The 9,716-nt window shown below is 45.1% G+C and overlaps 1 long non-coding RNA gene across 1 annotated transcript; it reads right to left on the bottom strand.

The window, feature by feature from the left end:
* Positions 1-3,342: 3,342 nt before the first annotated feature.
* LOC104840977 lies at positions 3,343-9,598 on the bottom strand. The gene is made up of 4 exons (XR_775305.1): positions 9,545-9,598; positions 7,524-7,661; positions 5,760-7,150; positions 3,343-3,643 (listed from the first exon to the last, which is right to left on the bottom strand). It is a non-coding gene; the product is annotated as an uncharacterized LOC104840977 (long non-coding RNA).
* Between the last annotated feature and the right edge of the window lie 118 nt (positions 9,599-9,716).

Genomic DNA, 9,716 nt, shown 5'->3' with positions numbered 1-9,716 from the left:
CCCAGCTCCCACCCTCGGCGCTCGCTCGCCCGCCTCCTCCCCTCCGTCGCCGTGCGAGGGGGCCGCTCCTCGCAGACATACGGCGGGGCGGGCGGGGGCCAGGGACGGCGGCCGTTCCCCGGCCCCGTCCCTCGGTTGGGGCGGCCGGTCCGGGACCCGCACCGGCACCGGTCCGGCCTCCGTGGGTCCCCCCCCTAGGGCTCGGGGGGGCTTCGCCGAGCGCGTCCCGTCCCCGGCGCGGTGCGGGGGGAGAGCGCCTTCGGTTGTTCAGCTCGCTCCGCGGTGCCGCTTTATCCCCGCTTAAAAAAAAAAAAAAGGGGGTGGGTGGGTTGGGGTTATTGCTGGCGATAATGGAAGACCCGCGAGCGGGCAGGGAAAATGGCTCTCGGCCCGGCTCGCCACCCGCCAGCGTTCTGTGGAGCGAGACCCGCAGAGCCCGGCTGGAGGCCGTGGGCAGCGGAGGCCTCGGCTGGCAGCCGCGGCCGGGGGTCTGGTGTGTGCTGACCCTTGGAAGCGCCGGGCTGGGGCTGTTCCACGGCTCCGGGCTGTCACGCTTCTGCGTGGCGTGGACGGGTCCCTCGGCCACCCGTACCCCCAGCCGGCGTGGCACCGAGGGACGCCGCTGATGACCGCGCTCCCGGACGCCCTGCGTGCCCGCGGGGACGAGACGGGGGTCTCGGTCGATCGTAACCCTGGACGGGGCCAACTTTTCCTTCAGAAAGGCTAAAAATTGTCCCTAACGGGGATCTGCAAGACGGACGGGATAGCGTAACGACCATCGTTCCATCCAAACAGGTCATTGCTACCAGTCCCTCCATAGACGTGTAAATGCTCATCCTAATGGGAAGAGGAGGTAAGGGGCGGGGAGTTAAAAACTATTTTGGGACTTCAAAAAAAGATTGAGCCTAGGACACGTTCTAGCAGATAATTCAAAGTCAGTGTTACACGACATATGCTGTGCGTTAATCTAAACCAGAGAACTATTAATAGAAATCCAGGAAGTGTCCAAAAGTAGCGAGTGCTAATTCATCCGATTCCATCTGTTTGCATTGTGTGAATGTTTCTAGCACATTGCGACTGCAATCTGAGTATACCAATTTTTCCACTAGCAGAAGCCGCTGATTTCCAGCTGCATGTAATTTGTCTGCTTTTCTGTTTGTCTGTGTTTACCCGGGGAATGGCAGGCCCCAAAATCTGCAAATATATACATATGTGAGTAATCGCACTGGAGTCAATCAGACTCTGTGCATACCTAAAGCGAATCCCATGTGGATACGATTATGGCCCGCTACAGAAATGTGCTGTCATGCGTTACACAGATGCACACACACACGTGCATACAGATGGAGATACTGCAAAGCAAAGACCTATTGTATGCCACTGAGAAAGGGCTGCTCTTCTCCAAGGGGGATGGGGAGAAAATATCCCACAAACGTCTGCCAGGACAAAGACTTTTGCTCTTGAATTACTGCCTGCGTGTAGAACTGCACACAGGGTAAGTCCATCACACAGAGTGGACGGGGTAAGCCAATGAGCTATTTACCTTCATACATCCACGTTAAGTTGTGGATGCCCCATCCCTGGAAGCGTTCAAGGTCGGGTCGGATGGGCCTTTGAGAGACCTGGTCTAGTGATGGATGTCGCTGTCCCTGGCAGGGGGGTTGGAACTAGACGATCTTTAAAAGGTCCCTTCCAACCCAAACCCTTCTATGATTCTAAGAATAAATTCTCGTACACAGTGTGCGCGCTTACAAGAACAGACCTAAGCATGAGGGACCACCAGAAATGTTTCCTCTCTCCCATCCCCCATCCCGTATGGAATTTCCTTTCCAAAATGGCATCAGTCTGAGATGCGGGAGGGCTAATTTAGTCCTGCCTTACAGGAAAACGTCACTGCCTAACTCTTTCACACCGAAACTGCGAATCCCGTGTTTATGAAAAGGGGAATTCTTATCTCCGCCAGAAGGTGCAAAGAGCAGTCCAGCCCCAGAAGCCCTGACTTACAGAGCTATCCAAGGTCGATCAAGAGACCTCTTGGATTTTAGGTTTCATTTTCCCTTCCTGTCAGTTACTACCACAGACAGAAGAACTAGATTAAGTTGTGGGACGCGTAAAGTTGTCTCAGTACCGAGGGTACACTTCAAAATGCAGTAATGACACGGGCGACTTTAGGTCTCCGTCTGATGAGCAGGAATGGCTTAGCTTGAAACAGCCACCCACCACCCATAGTGCCTGCCTCACCCTGCACAGGCGTCTGAGCCATATGTCAGCTGCTTCCCACATCTCCAAAGTCTGTAGCACAAGGGCTTGAGGTAACTAGTTGCTGAGTTCTGATGTCACCTTTGCTCATCTGTCAGTGCCCTGCTCTTCACCGACTTTTTCTGCAGCTTAGAGCTTGGCCAGATGAGCTCTGGCAGACTTGATTCCAGCCATCCACCCACCTCTGTGCTGGAGGCGACCGACGGGAAGGGCAGTCGGATGAGACGTGCCTGCACCTCAGCTGCGCCTGACAGATGTGCTCTGACATCTGAAACTGCGAGGAAGGGAATTCTCTGTGTGGATACCAGAGCTTGAAACTGCTAGCTGAGGTGGGGACACACATCCTGCTCTGCCACCCTTGCCAGAGAGGCCACAGCCTCGCTGGAAGAGTAGGACAGTGACTGGGAGCAATCAAGCTTTAAATTAATGCAATAGTCTCTCCTTGACAGTGAAGGGCCTTTGCACTAATTGCAGATCATCCCTGCAGTAGGCTACAAAGCTAAAATGGAGCAGGGGACAGGAGCCCACCTCTTTATGAATGATTTGTTATTCATCTTGTTGAAGCATATAAATGTACAGAAGTATCAACAGAGATTAAAAAAAACCCTAACCACCCTATCTAATGTGGAACATCTATGTACAAAAATACAAAATATATGTATTTTCAGTTCAAATATACAAAACGGATATAAAATAGATCTCTATCAAATACAGTATATATTATGTGCTCTCAATGGGAGGGTATTGCTTTGCAGATAAATAGGCCTTCTCCATATAGTTGGTCTAAATGTGAACAAAATCCCTCAATTCATTTAAGAATCAACATCAACAACTGCCTTTCAGAAAAATAACAAAGATTCCTCATTACTTTTCAGACAGTAACAGCCCAGCAAAAGTCTACAAAGTCAATGCCAATGACTTTAAATAGTAAGAGATCACTGAGGTTGGTAGAAATGTACACATGACCTTGTAAAGTGAACCAAGAGCTTCTGTAGATTGACTCAAAATTTTGCAGTGCGTGGAGCATTAACTAAAAGAAGTAAAGGAAAAAATGAAGAAATATGAGGAAAAAAAAATTGCAGTCTTTTACCATTATAAATCCAATAATGCCAAACACTAAAATTCATGGTATCAACAAATCCTGCCTCCATATCACTGGCAAGTCAGTATGATTGATGTTGTGGCATCACTGTGTTATTTCGAGTACTAAGGTGAGCGCTGCCACTGACAGGCACTGCGAGTCACATAACCTTTCTGCCTCTTGTTTTCTCATCTTAAAAGTGAATTAATTGAAGGAAACGTTTTGTCTGAAGAAATAAACTCATGCTTTGCAAAGAGGAGAATGTGACCAATTGGACAGAGACCTGTTACATGGAATTTCAGTCTGAAAAAAAAATCAGGTAAAAAAAATCAGGCATCTCTTTAGGAACTAGCAGCTTCCTGTGATTAAAAAACAACCATTTTGTGGTAAATTTTATCTGCAGTAGAAAACGGAACTGTTTTCTTTTAAATTAGGGTGAAATTGTATGCAGTTGATGATATATTTGGAGTGTTAGGCTGCTTATTTTTCCTAAAGTTGTTTGTGCCTATGTATTGTCCTCAAGGGTGACTGGTATCTCAGAATGAGGGTGAAGACAAATCAAGACTAACTTCAGCGGAGGGACTGCGTACTCTGCAATTAATACCTCCATACAGCCCACCTTAATTTAAATTATTGTTTGGTTAGAGGCTACCTATTTCTACTAACCAATTTAAAACCTGGAACTTTATCAGCATTATGAGGATACTGAATAGTTACCCTGCCTTAACACATTGTAATGCTTCATCATGTTTTAGAGAGCAAATAAGGAACCTAGCTTGTTCTACACCAGATTCCAACGGTAGAATGCATCAGCCTTTGAAAGACATCACTACCTCCAAAAAGGAGTTAGCTGATTTACGCAGCCATCATCAATAAGCATCTGCTGCTCCGGGTAAGTGGTCTCTGAGAAGCTGGGGACTGATCCTCACTTGTCATGGATGCATTAGTACTCCAGCAGGACAACGACTGAGCATATACTACACTGGGAGTTGAAGGACACTGTGAAAGGTGATGGGTCTCCACTGTAGCTGCTGCATTTCCCTTCTAGTTACCTTGCTAATTTGGGGGCTGGGGGATAAGCCCAGCAATTTGTCAAAACATGGACTATCATGCTGAAAGTCACCTTTTCATCTTCTCTGATAAACCATGTAACAAAAAGGTGAGGAATGAACAGCTGAGTCTACATCTGCGAGCTGTATTTGGGCTAAGCATCTATCTGAAGTTCATGGCCTAGACACAGTGCTCTGTTAACACACATGTATCTGTGAAACAACATCTCTCACACTGACAGGGTGCAAACAAAGAAGCATTTCCACCAGTTCACTAGGGTACCTGTCCATAAACCACAGGCATCCTTTAAAACACCTGACCAAAATGCTTTTTTTTAATTGAGAATGAATTTTACTCGATTATAATCAAGTCTGGTAAATGCATCCTGCGAACACAGATGTAACTCGTAGAGCCTGATAATTATAAGATTAGGTCCTGAACAAGAAAAATCTTTTGGATTGTAGCCATAAAACATTTTGCAAAAAGCGAACCGATCCTGTGTCTTGTTTGTTAGCAGTCTATTTACCCAGTCCATTGCTTCCTTGTTCTTCTTACGTAAACTTCCTCAAAGCCAACACACTGAAAACAGTTTCCAGTGAAAATGTGTCCAACATAATTCAACAAACAATGTAGTAAATAAGGGACTGCAAATTCAGAGAGCCATCTACTGGCAGCTCAGTGAAACGAACTGAATTAATTAAGGGCCAAATCCTCTCTGCCCCTCTCTGCAAATAATTCCTTCAAAGATAAGGAACTACACACGGGTAATGTAAACTGTACAAGCATAATTATCTTCTCAAGACATGTAAGGCAAGACTGAAGATGCTGGTGTTCTCAGAGCAAGAAGGAGCAGCCTCGTTTGCCCAGCGCCCAGTTTCTGCTGGGCAAATGAGAAACTAGGAGAGTAAAGGAGTGAGGACTCTCTGAGTGCCTGCAGCCTTCACTACACCCCTCACAACCATGTTATTTCTTTTATAGATGGCTCAAGCCAGGCATAGCACAAGCTAATGACAGCAGAGCTGGAAGCAGAGCCAAGGTGCCCCAAGTACAGCGTTTCAAAGACCACTTTTACAGGGAATGGTGTTCTTCACCCCAGACATCAGAAGATCACAGGGGATCCTCACAGCTGGAAGGGAGATACTTTGTAGTTCTGGATACCAAACCAAATCCTATCAACTACTGCATGAAGCAAAACAGCTGTGTGTAAAACATTCTGCCTAGAGCAGAATCTCCCAGCCCGCGAGCCTGACCCACAGGAGGATCATGCTTCCTCCCCCAGGCAGAAGCACGGCAGTTCCAGGCACCAGTGCTATTTGAAAATGGAGGAAGCAGCAGTGGTGTCTGGTTCCTCCCTTTCTCTTGGACTTACCTCCACTATTTTAGGTGGTACAGCTGGGGAGACCAGCAGACAAGGTGGCAGGAATGGTGGCCAGACTCATACTTCTACAGCAGGAAAAGTTCTTTTTGAGGGTGAAATGAAAATTTGAATCCTCAACTGCACTAGCCTTTCTGCAGCCTTCTTCATACAGCAGTATTTGATGTCTACTTCATTTTTGCCTTTATTCTTTGACTCCTGGCATTATTACTTTCAGATTTCTTCATTTTAATAGATGGGTTCAAGGAACTTAAATCACCTCAGATAAGGACTCACAGTCTTCCCAACTGAGCTTCCATTAATTTCTGCTCATGTTTATCATTTTCAGGTAGTTTATGTTTCTACCCTGAATACAGCTTTCAATCTCTCCCAGCTTAATACTCTGTAAATGCCACTAATGCGCTCTGTATCTTCTCTGCCAGATATTTAACTAAGATCTTAAATTAAGGGTAGCCTTGGCACAGATTCTTAGGGGTATCCTACTGGAGCCTCCTCATCCCTAGCCTAATCCTGGGACAGAGTAATAAAATCTGGTTTTGGATGGAGTGAGTGGTATGAGCAGAAGCGTGCTGGCTAAATCAGCGGAGACAAACACCTCAACAGCAATCTAGTGAGGGGTATGCTCAGTCTGTCTCTTTCATCCTGCATACTGCTTGAAAGGATGGTGCACAAATTACTGCCACAGTTACTTCCACAGGGACATTGACATACCAGGCACACATGAGCAGATTCACACTTGGGTAGACAGGTGAGTCTAGTCTGGAGAAGCACCTCAGGGCCACCCTCAGCAGACAGCGTAGTCAGAGTCTGTGCATGCAGGTGGGAACATCTCAAGAAGCAACCTGGGAGAATCCTTTGTTCCCTGAAAGGATCCCTCAAGCGTACATGCTACTTTGTTGCTTTACAGTGTGCATGCATTGACTATTAACCTTGAAGATCCCAACTTCTTTGCGAAACCCATGACATTCTGGAGTAACGGGTTTGCTTCAGAGACAAAATAGTTGTCACAGCTTTTAGTTTTTCATCAATAATGGTTCTCATCTTTATAAAGTTCTGTATCATTTATCTAACCATTCTATTTCCAGTAGTGCTGCTAAGTGCAAGCAACCCTTCCACAAGCACATCTGAGGTTTTCTGTTCTTAAATGGGTGGGAGCAACCTTGTTGTAACCTATTTTAACAAGCAGTTCCGTGAGCAGCAGAATTAACACAGCCAGGATTCCATTGTTATCCCTTTATCCTACTCCAGGGTTTCTCTTTACCTGAGCGGCTATTTCCACAAAAACTGGAGGTATTTAGTATCTCTGAGGCTCTGCAGACTTGACTAAATTGCTGAGCAGTTTCAAAACTTTCCAGAGGGAAACAGATCAGAGATGGCTTACTTCCCTAGGAAATGAAACCAAAAATAAATGAGGAAAAATTCCCTTCCCTATAGCTCCTTAACCCCAGATCTGCTCTGTTTAGACAACAGACAAACGGGTGTTTTGGAAAGCACATACTGTCGGCCAAATGTTTAATGGGCTCTTCTAAATATATTGCAGATTATTGATGAATGCTTAGATGACTTCCCAGAGGCAATCTAGTAGGCTAGTGGCCAATATAGGACTAGAAGCTTTATTCCCCTGATTGCCCAGCAGTTCAGTGTTTCAGGACATGGTTTAGTGGGCATGGTGGTGTTGGGTTGACAGTTGGACTCGATGATCTTAAAGGTCTTTTCCAACCTAAACAATTCTATGACTCTACGATTCTATTATCTTACCATTCTGCAGTATTTGGTGGGTCAATGTTGTGTAACATTGTGTAACGGAGATATCTCCAAGATCCATAAAGCAGAGAGTATCCTCTCTAATTTTTAGTCTTCTTGGCATTGCCACTTGCTGTTACCCGCTTGGTTTACCTATTAAAAAAAACAAAGAAAAATTATATTTTCCATGAACGCAGATTTAGATATTTCCTTACTAGTACCATATTAATTTAGCACAAATAGAGCTCAAAGATGGTTTGCGTAGCCTTTATGCCATTAAAATGTTGAAAGTGTAAACTCTGTGACATTTGTTAGAAGTTTGTTGAATGCAATATGTTCTCTCCCACTCCCTCTGCAAATCTTTCCTACAGAAATAGGAATTAGTGAATGTGAAGAAAACTCTCACTTTACAGATAGTTATTTATGGTTGCCTGAGTAATTATTTTGCAATCAAAGCTTTGTTTTGCATGATCTGACTGATGCAAAAAGCAGAAAATAAATATCTTCATTCTCATAACCTGATTACCTGAGGGATTTACAATGTATATCCAGATGGCATATTGTGTGGCCTATCAAATCAAGGCATGGTTATTAAATTTCCGTGCAGGAAGGTGCAGGCAACTAATTTCAGGCAAGGGAATAGCCATTTCATTTGATCAACGGAATAATTCTTTGTTCAACATTTAGCCAAATCCAAGCCACGTTAAGTACTCAGCTCTCAATATTCGAGACCATACACAAACAGACAAGCACATTCATCTTTGTCTTTGAGAACAAAAGCAAAGATGAAATTTTAAAGAACTATTATTCCTAAAACAGGTCATAGAATTCCGAAGGCAGGAGGCCTGCTTCCTTCCGCACTGACAGATTACCCGCTATTGTGGGGCCACAGTCCTTCATGAGTTTAGTAAAAACAGCAACATGGTTTTTATTTTTAAATCTTCATCTTTTATTGGAATATAAAGACATAGATGGCGTGCGTGCCACTTTCTGTGTATTACCCCTCCTTTCCAGTTTTGAAAAGGAACAGTAATTACATGTGACCATTCTTCAGGATTTTTCAAATTTTATCATGTTAGTGTTATTACTTTAACTCTGCTATAGAGAGATGCTTGCTGCTAGAGTCTGAAGGATTCCTAAAAGAGATGAGGATGGTGCTCAGTAATTTATAGGAACACTGAAACAAAGTACCATTACAAGCAGCGAGCTGAAAGGCAGGGGAAGATTAGAAAGGTGATCTTCTACATCCCCCCTTCAAGCCAATAGCTAGACCTTTGAAACAAGATATTGTCTGCTTCGAACATCAATACCTAAGATCCTCTTTACCAATCGACCCTACTACGTGAAATATATTATTGCCATGAGATTACATAACAAAACCCAACATGAAATAGATGAAACATCTATTGCTGCTATCTGTACTGAAGCTTAATTTTAGGTCATGTGCTATAATCATGTGCTGATTATAAAAAAATTAAACTCAGGCTGATCATTTTTGACCAGCAGAAGGCAGTAAAATCACAAAATGGAAAAAAACCACCTAACTTTCTTCATGAACCCCAAACTTGTGCTGTTGAGCACATGGAGAATGCAGGGATGGCGTCCTTCTCTAGGATGTTAAGCACAAATGCCCGTTCCAGACATTCAAGAAATTCAAAACTGCAGGATTTAGGAGGGATGTGAGGTTTGGTGGTTTTTTTGAAAACGCTCAGCTCCTGATGCAGCCAACGATTATTTTTAAGCAGCTTAAGGCAAACAGATTAATGAAGAACCTGCTTTACAAAATACCAAAAAAAAACCCCCAAACCCTCAGTACATCTAACCTAGGAGAGTGAGAGGGGGCGATGCACTTTTAGACAAGAAATAAAGCAGCAGGTTGAACTGGAAAACACTGTTGGCGCGTCAACAAACGCGTATATGTGTAGGCTGGAGATTTAAGTACTACCGGCCTCCAGAGAACTTGGAGACCTGGGCACCATTTTGCTGTAGTGGAGTCAAAAGACACAAAAATAAAAAAAAAAAGGGGAGGAAAACACCTTGAAACGTCAGCTGGAGACTCCGTGAGGGGGCAGGGCGCTGCGGCCGCCGCGGACGGCCAGGCCGAGGCCGGGGCCGGGGCCGGACGGCGGGGCTGGACTTCCCGCGCAAAGCCTCCGGCCTCCCGCCTTTCCGGGGACTCGACTCCAGCCGCAGCCCGTCCCCGTCCCC

Source organism: Haliaeetus leucocephalus, unplaced genomic scaffold, assembly GCF_000737465.1.
Source record: "Haliaeetus leucocephalus isolate CR32 unplaced genomic scaffold, Haliaeetus_leucocephalus-4.0 Scaffold848, whole genome shotgun sequence".
Taxonomy (NCBI): Eukaryota; Metazoa; Chordata; class Aves; order Accipitriformes; family Accipitridae; genus Haliaeetus; species Haliaeetus leucocephalus.
The sequence above is the reverse complement of the archived record's forward strand: the minus strand, read 5'-3'. Positions and strand labels throughout refer to the sequence as shown.